This window comes from Pseudonaja textilis, chromosome 2 (genome assembly GCF_049901715.1).
Source record: "Pseudonaja textilis isolate UNSWEBS1 chromosome 2, rPseTex1.2, whole genome shotgun sequence".
Lineage (NCBI taxonomy): Eukaryota > Metazoa > Chordata > Lepidosauria > Squamata > Elapidae > Pseudonaja > Pseudonaja textilis.
Genome location: NC_141991.1, coordinates 21961730 through 21971761, shown reverse-complemented (window position 1 = coordinate 21971761; position 10032 = coordinate 21961730).

Genomic DNA, 10032 nt, shown 5'->3' with positions numbered 1-10032 from the left:
GATGGAATATGTGCCTACTTCTTAAAAAAGCTATCCATTGCCATAGCCGAACTTCTAAGCATAATCATTGAAAAATCTTTCAGGACCAGCTCCTTGCCAAAACTATGGTCACAAGCCATGGTCATCCCCATCTTCAAAAAGGGAGACCCCAGTCTAGTTGAAAATTACAGACCAATCTCTTTATGCTGCATGACCTGTAAAGTCATGGAATCAATTATTAACCAATCCATTATCCTCCACTTAGAGACAAATAACCTACTCTCTAATAAATAATTTGGTTTCAAAAAAAAATTATCCTGTAATCTGTAACTCTTACACTGCAAAAACATATGGACTACACAACTTGATTAGGGCAAAGCAATAGACCCGATTTACATAGACTTCTGTAAAGCCTTTGAGTCAGTGGTACACGACAAACTACTCCTAAAATTAAAATCTTATGGTATCTCTGGACATCTACATAACTGGATAGAAGCATTCCTGTCAAACAGACAACAAATGGTCAAAATTGGGAGTGTCCTATCAAATTCTGTACCTGTCAACAGTGGTGTCCCACAAGGCAGTGTTCTAGGACCAACTCTCTTCATACTTTACATAAATGACCTCTGTGATCATATTAAGAGCAACTGCGTTCTCTTCACTTATGATGTAAAGTTATTCAACACCACAGACAATACTGCTACTCTTCAAAAAGACCTTGACTATGTATCAGAATGGTCAAACAAATGGCAACTTCAAATCTCAACCAATAAATGCTCTGTCTTACATATTGGCAAAAAAATCAGAAAATAAAATACAAGCTGAATAGTCAAGACCTTGTTGACGATCCAAACTCTGTCAAGGACCTTGGAGTACTCATCTCAAATGATCTAAGTGCTAGAGCCCCTGTAACTACATAGGCAAAAAGGTGTTAAAAGTTGTGAACCTAATCTTATGTAGCTTTTTCTCTGGTAATATTACACTACTAACTAGAGCATACTAAACATTTGCTTGACCAATACTTGAATACAGCTCATCAGTCTGGAACCCACATTACGTATCTGATATTAACACAGTTGAGAAAGTCCAGAAATATTTCACAAGAAGAGTTCTCCACTCCTCTACTCGTTGCAGAATACCTTATGCCACCAGACTTGAAATTCTAGACTTAGAAAACCTAGAACTATGCCGCGTTTGGTGCGATCTAAGTTTAGTACATAAAATTATCTACTGCAATGTCCTACCTGTCAATGAATACTTCAGCTTCAACCACAAAAATACAAGAGCACACAATAGATACAAACTCAAGGTAAACTGCACCAAACTTGATTGCAGGAAATACGACTTTAGCAACAGAGTGGTCAATGTCTGGAATACTCTACCTGTCTCTGTGGTTTCTTCCCCAAACGCCAAAAACTTTAACCTTAGACTGTCTACTGTTGACCTCATCCCTTTTCTAAGAGGTCTGTAGGGGGCGTGCATAAGCATACCAACGTGCCTACCGTCCCTGTCCTATTGATTCTTTTTATTTTTCTTATATTTATCCATTTCTTGTATTCATAACTATGTTTATCCTCATACCTATTATCTTGTAAGCGATTGACAAATCAAATAAATAAATTGACATACAAAGAATAACATACCTCAGGCTAGATGATGAGGTGGGGAAACCCCTTTGTCCCACCAATTCTAGGCACTCCTATACCTGCGATGATCAGCTCTCTTGAGTCATCCATGAGTCAGAATGGATTTCTTAATCTGACAAAGAACAGGGGAATGGAGCTTGCCTGGTTTCCCATTCATACTAACCTTATTACCGAGAAGAGGACTACATCCAATATTACAACTGCAAGAATCTTGCCTGCTACCCCGAAAGCTATTTCATTTGAGTTGATTATGCATCGCCTTATTTCTCAAGCTTGTTTGTGCCTTGCAAATAATCCCAGGTTCTAACTAACGACCGGTGCTCACACTTAGGACTGTTTGCAGTGTCCCCGAAATCATAAGATCAAAATGGAGGCACCTGGTAACCAGCATATTTAAATGGTATTATGGTATTATGACATCTGGGGTCACATGTTTGCCATTTGCAAGTTTAGCAGGGAGATTGCGACAAGTAAAGCCAATGGGGGAAACCAGATTTACTTAATGACTGCATGATTACTTTCACCTGTGTAATTTGCTTAAGAACTGTTGCTTAATGACCGTGTAGAAATTTAGGACCCACTCTTCTCCTAGAAGAATGAAATATTCTAGATAGCATTAAAAAAGCAGAATGTGATATTTTCACATATAGGAGAAACATGTTTCTACAGACAGAAACGCAGAGGCTCAGTTCCCTGCCCCCGTTTCCCCCCAACCCCCAGCAGATATTTCAGTGCCAACCAATTTACAAGACAAAAGGCTGGGACAGCTTATCTACAGAACAAAAGACCTTCACCTTCAGGACATGATAGAATTAGCCCTCACTCAATGTCCAAACAAGGACAAAGCCATTAAGCCATAATAGGAATTGCCCAACACTCTTTCATAACACAACCCTCTTCATTACATCATCACCCAGCAAGATTCAACCAAGACTGGGACTCAAGACACCTACAACGTTACCCCTGCATGGCCCCATGGGAATCTGACAACCAATCGGAATACATTTCTTTGACAGGAACAGGAAGCAAGTTCAAAGCCCAAGAGAGGATAGATAGATAGATAGATAGATAGATAGATAGATAGATAGATAGATAGATAGATAGATAGATAGATAGACAGAGAGAGAGAGAGAGAGAGAGAGAGAGAAAGATAGAGAGATATAGATAGGTATAGATATAGATAGAGAGATATAGATAGGTATAGAGATAGATAGATAGATAGATAGATAGATAGATAGATAGATAGATAGATAGATAGATAGATAGATAGATAGATAGATAGATATAGATATACATGTAGATAGATATATAGTTTTGGTATTCAACTTTGTTCAGGTATTTTCCCACGTCATTATAGTTGTGCTTTTAAAGTTGTAGCAACGTTTCAGCAGAATCTCATCTGCCATCATCAGGCTTCTGTATCGTGTTCGTCTGTGAGTCAGACTTTCCCAGCCGTTTCTGTTTTAAATTTGGTGCTAGCCTATGCTGTGCCAGAATTGTTTTTTCTTCATCCTGATTGGTTGGGAGTCTTGGTCTGTGTTTATTGGTCTTGGAGTTTGCTGTGTTCTGCTTGATTGGTGTTTCTAATATCTTCTGTCTGTTTTGTAGCTTTTTTTGTCTTGATTGGCTGGCAACGTTGTGTTTCCTGTATTGGAGGCTTTTAGTGCAGCTTGGCTCTGAGTAAATGGACAGCTATCATTTATTAGGAAGCTAGGTTTCATCTGGGTGCCTGGTTGGGGTGTGTTTGAGCTGGAGGTATCAGGGGGGATCTGTTTGTGCCCAGGTGTTTGCCTGGCTTGTGGTGTGGATATTTTTTTGATTGAGAGTGCAGGCTTCCAGATAATTGACAGTCTGGTGGAGTCATCTCCTCTATTCATGCTTTCAGGTCTTCTTTCAATCTCTATGGCTTCTCTGATAATTCTTTAGCTGGGGTTTTCTATAGTGGCTAGGGTTTTGGTGCCATTGAAGTCGATGCTATGACCTGTGGCTTTCATGTGCTGGACTAGTGAGGAAGTGTGTTTCAGCTTTTTTACTGCATTTTTGTGTTCATCCAGGTGGGTACTTATTCTTCTATTGGTCTGTCCAATGTATGTGGCCGGGAATGATGCACAGGGGACTTCATATGTGCCTTGGTTTTCCAGGTCAATTTTATCTTTGGGGTTTCTAAGGATGGCTGCTATTTTTCTGTCTGTTTTGAAGGCAGTCTTGATGTGATGCCTGTGTAGTATCTTACTGATTTTGTCTGTAGTACCTCTTATGTAGGGCAGGACAGCTGTTCCATAGGTCTATTCATCTTCTAGGTCTCCATTATGTCTCAGTGTGTTTTTGTGGATCAAGCCAGTGATTTTGCTTTTGTGGAAGCCGTTGGCTGTCAGTACTTTAGTCAGGGTGCATAGTTCAGTCTTTATGTGTGTCTTGTCTGCCAGGCGTTTGGTTCTGGCAATTAGTGTTTTGGCCACAGAGTTTATCTGTGCTGGGTGGTGGTGGGATTGGGCGTTGAGGTAGCGGTTGGTGTGTGTATATAGATATATAGATAGATATAGATATATAGATAGATATAGATATAGATATGTAGATAGATATAGATATATCACCAATGTGCTCAATTGCCCAAGGCAAAAAGCTAATGCAATCCTAAGTTGTATTAACAGAAGGATACAGTCAAGATCAAGGGAAGTACTAAAACCACTCTATAAAGCCTTAGTAAGACCACACCTAGAGTACTGCATGCAGCATATTATAAAAAAGATCTTGAGACTCTAGAGAAAGTACAGAGAAGAGCAACCAGGATGATTAGGGGACTGGAGGCTAAAACATACAACGAACGGTTGCAGGAACTGGGCTTGGCTAGTCTAGTAAAGAGAAGGACCAGGGGAGACATGATAGCGGTCTTCCAGTATTTGAGGGCCTGCCACAGAGAGGAAGGGGTCAAGTTATTTTCTAAAGCACCCAAAGGCCAGACACAGAATAATGGATGGAAACTGATCAAGGAGAGATTTAACCTGCAAACAAGGAGAAACTTTCTGACAGTGAGAACAAACAACCAATGGGACAGCTTGCCCTCAGAAGCTGTGGGAGCGCCATCACTTGAGACTTTCAAGAAGATATTGGACTGCCATTTGCCATTTCCTTTTGGATGGGGGGTTGGACTACATGACCTACAAGGTCCCTTCCAACTCTGATTATCTTTTATCTGTTACCCCGTGTGGTCCTGCTGTCCACCATTAAACCATCCTTCCCAGCAGTCTCCATGTTTCCAGTGTCTTTCTCCCCACTTGGAACTGAACCCAGATGGACATTTCTTCCAACAATTGCATAGATTAGGGTTGTAAATTCCACTCTCAGTTGTGGTGCTAAATTAAGGACTACCTGTGTACAGTTCAAGGCTCCATTTTACTCTTTACTTTGGAACAAGTCCTACCAAACACATTGAAACTGATTTCTGAATAAATATACAGGCATAGAAGCTACTGCTATGGACAATTAACTCTGAATTAGAATAAAAGCAAAATCTTTTGAACAACTTTTTTTGTTCTGTAAAAGGCGTGTGCTTGGACTATCAAACTGTCATGTCAAAAAATAGTTTGCTTTTTCTTCTTTTCTCTCATTGTCTTCTTAAATGCAAGCTTTTCCTTGATTCTAGCTACAAGAGAATGTATAGTTTTTCCCAGGTGGGATTCAAAATACCGGTTTTGTGGGCATGGCTTGGTGGACGTGGTATGGCTTTGTGGGAGTGGGTTAGTGGGAGTGACGGGAAGGATACTGTAAAATCCCCAATCCCTCCCCACCCCACCTAACCTGCTTTCCAGCTCCGTTCTCCTGTGCAGGGCAACAAAAGAAGACCCAGCCAATCAGCTGAGACTTGAGAGGCAGAGAATAGATGGGAGCGGGACCAGTCAGAGATGGTATTGCCGGTTCTCCGAACTACTCAAAATTTCCACTACCGGTTCTCCAGAACTGGTCAGAACCTGCTGAATACCACCTCTGGTTTTGCCTCAGAAATGCACTACTACTATATTTTTAGGATTTCATTCTAAACAATATACTGTATGTAGCTGATGTTTGTGAAAGTCAGCATTTTTAGCAGTTAGGGTTTGGGTTTATGAAAGCCAGGTAAGATGCTGAGTTTCCTTAAGCGTATTAATGGGAAATCATTGAAAAGATAATTAGTTAGCCCTACTATCATAAAAGGGAAGTTAATTATTGTCAAATGGGTAAACATGGTCAATTTATTTAAGCCCTACTTTTACAAGTCTTTTTTTTAAAGCTCTGCAGTTTATTAAGATGAGCTAATGGGAAAGAACTGAGATGAAGAGACGAAAAATAATGAATTGAGAAATAATTGGCTGGTTTATAGTAATTCAATAAAGTGAGCCTGATGTAACAGATAACAGATAATCAGAGTTGGAAGGGACCTTGTAGGCCATCTAGTCCAACCCCCTGACCAAGCAGGAAACCCTACACCATTTCTGACAGATGGGAGTCCAATCTCTTCTTGAAAGTCTCAAGTGAGGGTGCTCCCACAACTTCCAAGGGCAAAGCTGTTCCATTGGTTGATTGTTCTCACTGTCAGAAAGTTTCTCCTTATTTCCAGGTTAAATCTCTCCTTGTTCAGTTTCCATCCATTATTCCTTGTCTGGCGTTTGGGTGCTTTGTAAAATAGCCTGATCTTCCTCTCTGTGGCAGCCCCTCAAATACTGGAAGACTGCTATCATGTCTCCCCTGGTCCTTCTCTTCCCTAGACTAGCCAAGCCCAGTTCCTGTAACCGTTCTTCGTATGTTTTAGTCTCCAGTCTCCTAAAGACTAGAGTAGACAGTACCTTAGACTAGACAATACCTTAGCCTAGAACAGAGGTGGTATTCAGCAGGTTCTGACCAGTTCTGGAGAACCGTTAGCAGAAAATTTTAGTAGTTTGGAGAACTGGCAAACACCACCTCTGACTGGCCCCACCCCCATCTATTCTCTGCCTCCCGAGTCCCAGCTGATCGGCTGGGTCTTCTTTTGTTGCCCTGCATAGAAGAACGGAGCTGGAAAGCAGGTTGGTGGGGTAGGGAGGGAATGGGGATTTTGCAGTAACCTTCCCCTGCCATGCCTGCCACACCATGCCCACAGAACCGGTAGTAAAAAAGTTTGAATCCCACCACTGGACTAGAGGTGTCCAGCCTTGGCAACTTTATGATCTGCCAAGTATGGAGATGCCTGCCTTAGATAGTTGGTTGTGAAAGCTACAATTCTAGAATGCATACAAGTTCCCAGGAAACTGTGTATAACTGTAATAACTTTGTTTTTTCTTTCTTCTGTTCAATTGTGTCCAGTTTTTGAAGAGTGCCTGCAGTTTTCTTAGCAAGGTTTTTCAAAAGTGGTTAGCCATTGTCTCCTACTCAAAATTTCTGCTATCGGTTCTCCAGAACTGGTCAGCCTGCTGAAACCCCCGCAAGGCTGTGTGCTATCTCCACTTCTCTTCTCCCTATATACCAATGACTGCATCTCAAATGATCCATCTTTTAAAATACTGAAGTTTGCAGAGATGATACAACAGTGATTGGTCTCATTCGAGACAACGATGAATCTGCATACAGACAGGAGATTATACAACTTGCCTTGTGGTGTAACCGGAACAATCCGGAACTGAACTCACTCAAAACTGTAGAAATGGTGGTAGACTTTAGAAGAAACCCTCCCATAGTACCACCTCTTACAATACCAGACAACACAGTATCAACAGTAGAGACCTTCAAATTTCTAGGTTCTACCATATCATATGACCTAAAATGGACACCTGACATCAAAAACATCATCAAAAAAGCACAACAAAGAATGTTCTTTCTGCGCCAACTCAGAAAGCTCAAACTGCCCAGGGAGCTGCTGATACAGTTCTACAAAGGAATTATTGAGTCTGTCATCTGCACCTCTATAACTGGTTTGGTTCTGCAACCCAACAGGACAGACACAGACTTCAGAGGATAATTAGGACTGCAGAAAAAACAATTACAACCCACCTTCCTTCAATTGAGGACCTGTATACTGCATGAGTCAAAAAGAGGGCTGTGAAAATATTTACAGACCCCTCACATCTCGGACATAAACTGTTTCAACTCCTTCCCTCAAAACAACGCTATAAAGCACTGCACACCAGAACAACTAAACACAAGAACAATTTTTTCCCAAATGCCATCACTCTGCTAAACAAATAATTCCCTCAACACTGTTCAACTATTTACAAAGTGTACACTACTATTACTGTTAATCTTCTCATCACTCCTTATCACCCATCCCCCCCCACTTGTGATTGTAGGACTGTAACTTTGTCACTTGTATCCTTACGATTTATATTGACTGTTTCCTAGTATGATTTGATTGTTGATTGTACCCTATGACTATCATTAAGTGTTGTACGTGATGATTCTTGATTCTTAACGAATGTACCTTTTCTTTTATGTATACTGAGAGTATTTACACCAAGACAAATTCCTTGTGTGTCCAATCACACTTGGCCAATAAAATATTCTATTCTATTCTATTCTATTCTATTCTATTCTATTCTATTCTATTCTATACCACCTCTGGGGTTAGGGGTTAGGGTTAGTATCTAGTCCTCTGTCCCCAATGTACAGAGCTGAAGAAGCTTCTTGGATGAGAAGCAAAACGTCTTCAACAATCAGAAAGTCCAGTTGCCTCTTGAAAAAAAGAACCTTTGGGACAGCTCTCAATAACGTTGTTATTGATTTGTTATTCTATATGTTACATTCTTTTTTTCTGTAATTTCACATAGCACGTTTATGGCAAATAGTGTATTTCTTAAGTCATGAAATCTATGAAAGGTGACCACGTTATCTGCTACAATGTCCTACTAGTCAATGGCTATTTCAGCTTCAACCACAACAATACAAAAGCACACAACAGATACAAACTCAAAGTAAACTTCTCCAAACTTGATTGCAGAAAGTATGACTTCAGCAACAGAGTGATCAATGCCTAGAATGAGCTACCTGACTCTGTTGTTACATCCTCTAACCCCCCATTCCTTTAATCTCGAACTATCCACAATTGACCTCACCCCATTCCTAAGAGGTCTGTAAGGGGCGTGCATAAGTGCACCATCGTGCCTACTGTCCCTGTCCTATTGTCCCCATTTATTCGTACCTATTTCCTGTATTCTTACTCATGTTTATACTTATACCTATTATCTTGTAAGCAATTGACAAATAAATAAATTAATAAAACGTTGCTCGGATAGGTGATCTGCTACTGTTTTTAGTTGATGTTTGTTTTTCCATCGATTTTATGCTACTTGCTTTATTTACACTGTATAACCTTATCTTAGCCATTATATTTCTAATATAAACAGTAAAGGTAACTCTAACATGAATAGTAAATACTATACAATTGTTATAGTTAGATCTCAGTGTTACAGAGTTTTGTGTTAATAATTCTTGTAAAGGTAGTCCTTTACTTATGACCACAATTGTTCACGTGACCATGGGGATGCCGCAATGGTCATAAGTGTGAAAAACAGTTATAACTCACTTTTTTCAGTGCCATTGTAACCTGGGTCACTAAACAAACTGTTGTAAGTCAAGGACTACCTGTATTCTATTATGAATTTTTTTATTCCATATCTTAAATTCTTATTCTTAGAATGATTGCAATTTTACCCATTTTCCATTGCTCTACAGTCAAAATAAAGATTAATGATAATGATGTCATGATGATTTCAACATTTAAAAAAATCTTACCACAACTGTATACCCCAGATGAATTGATCATTCAAAAAATTATGACATGTGCTGAAATGGACAAACTGACCTTAATGTTACAAGAGAAAGATGAGTCTCAATATTACAAAATCTGGGGAAAATGGTATAATTGGATTGAATTAAGACAGATGAAAAACGAAGGAATTTAAGATAAGCAATTTATAGATTAAATGTATATATTTGCACAAATTATATATATTTGTAAATATGCACAAAAGATAGAAATGTATGAGATTGATATCACCAAACTGTTAATGTAATGATTATCTTTTTGTTTTTAAAAGACATAAAAGACTAATAAAGTTTATTTTTTAAAAATCTACCACGCTTGGGACCATATCTAACCAGCTATCATTTTTTATAATAATCTTTGGCATTATTACTAGAGTTTCCTTGTTGCAGGATACTTGACATATACTATATCAGCAGCACTTGCAATAATTTTTATCAGAAGAATATAGAAACAAGGATAAAGACAAGTGTCAGATCTCTGGTCTGGCCCATCCTAGTATTGCTGACCCTAATTGGAATTCATTTCATCCAAATTTCAGGAAGAACATTTTTTTTCTTTCCACCCTGACTTACAATAGTTCATTTAGTGACCGTTCCAAGTTACAACATCACTGAAAAAAGTGACTTGTGATCATTT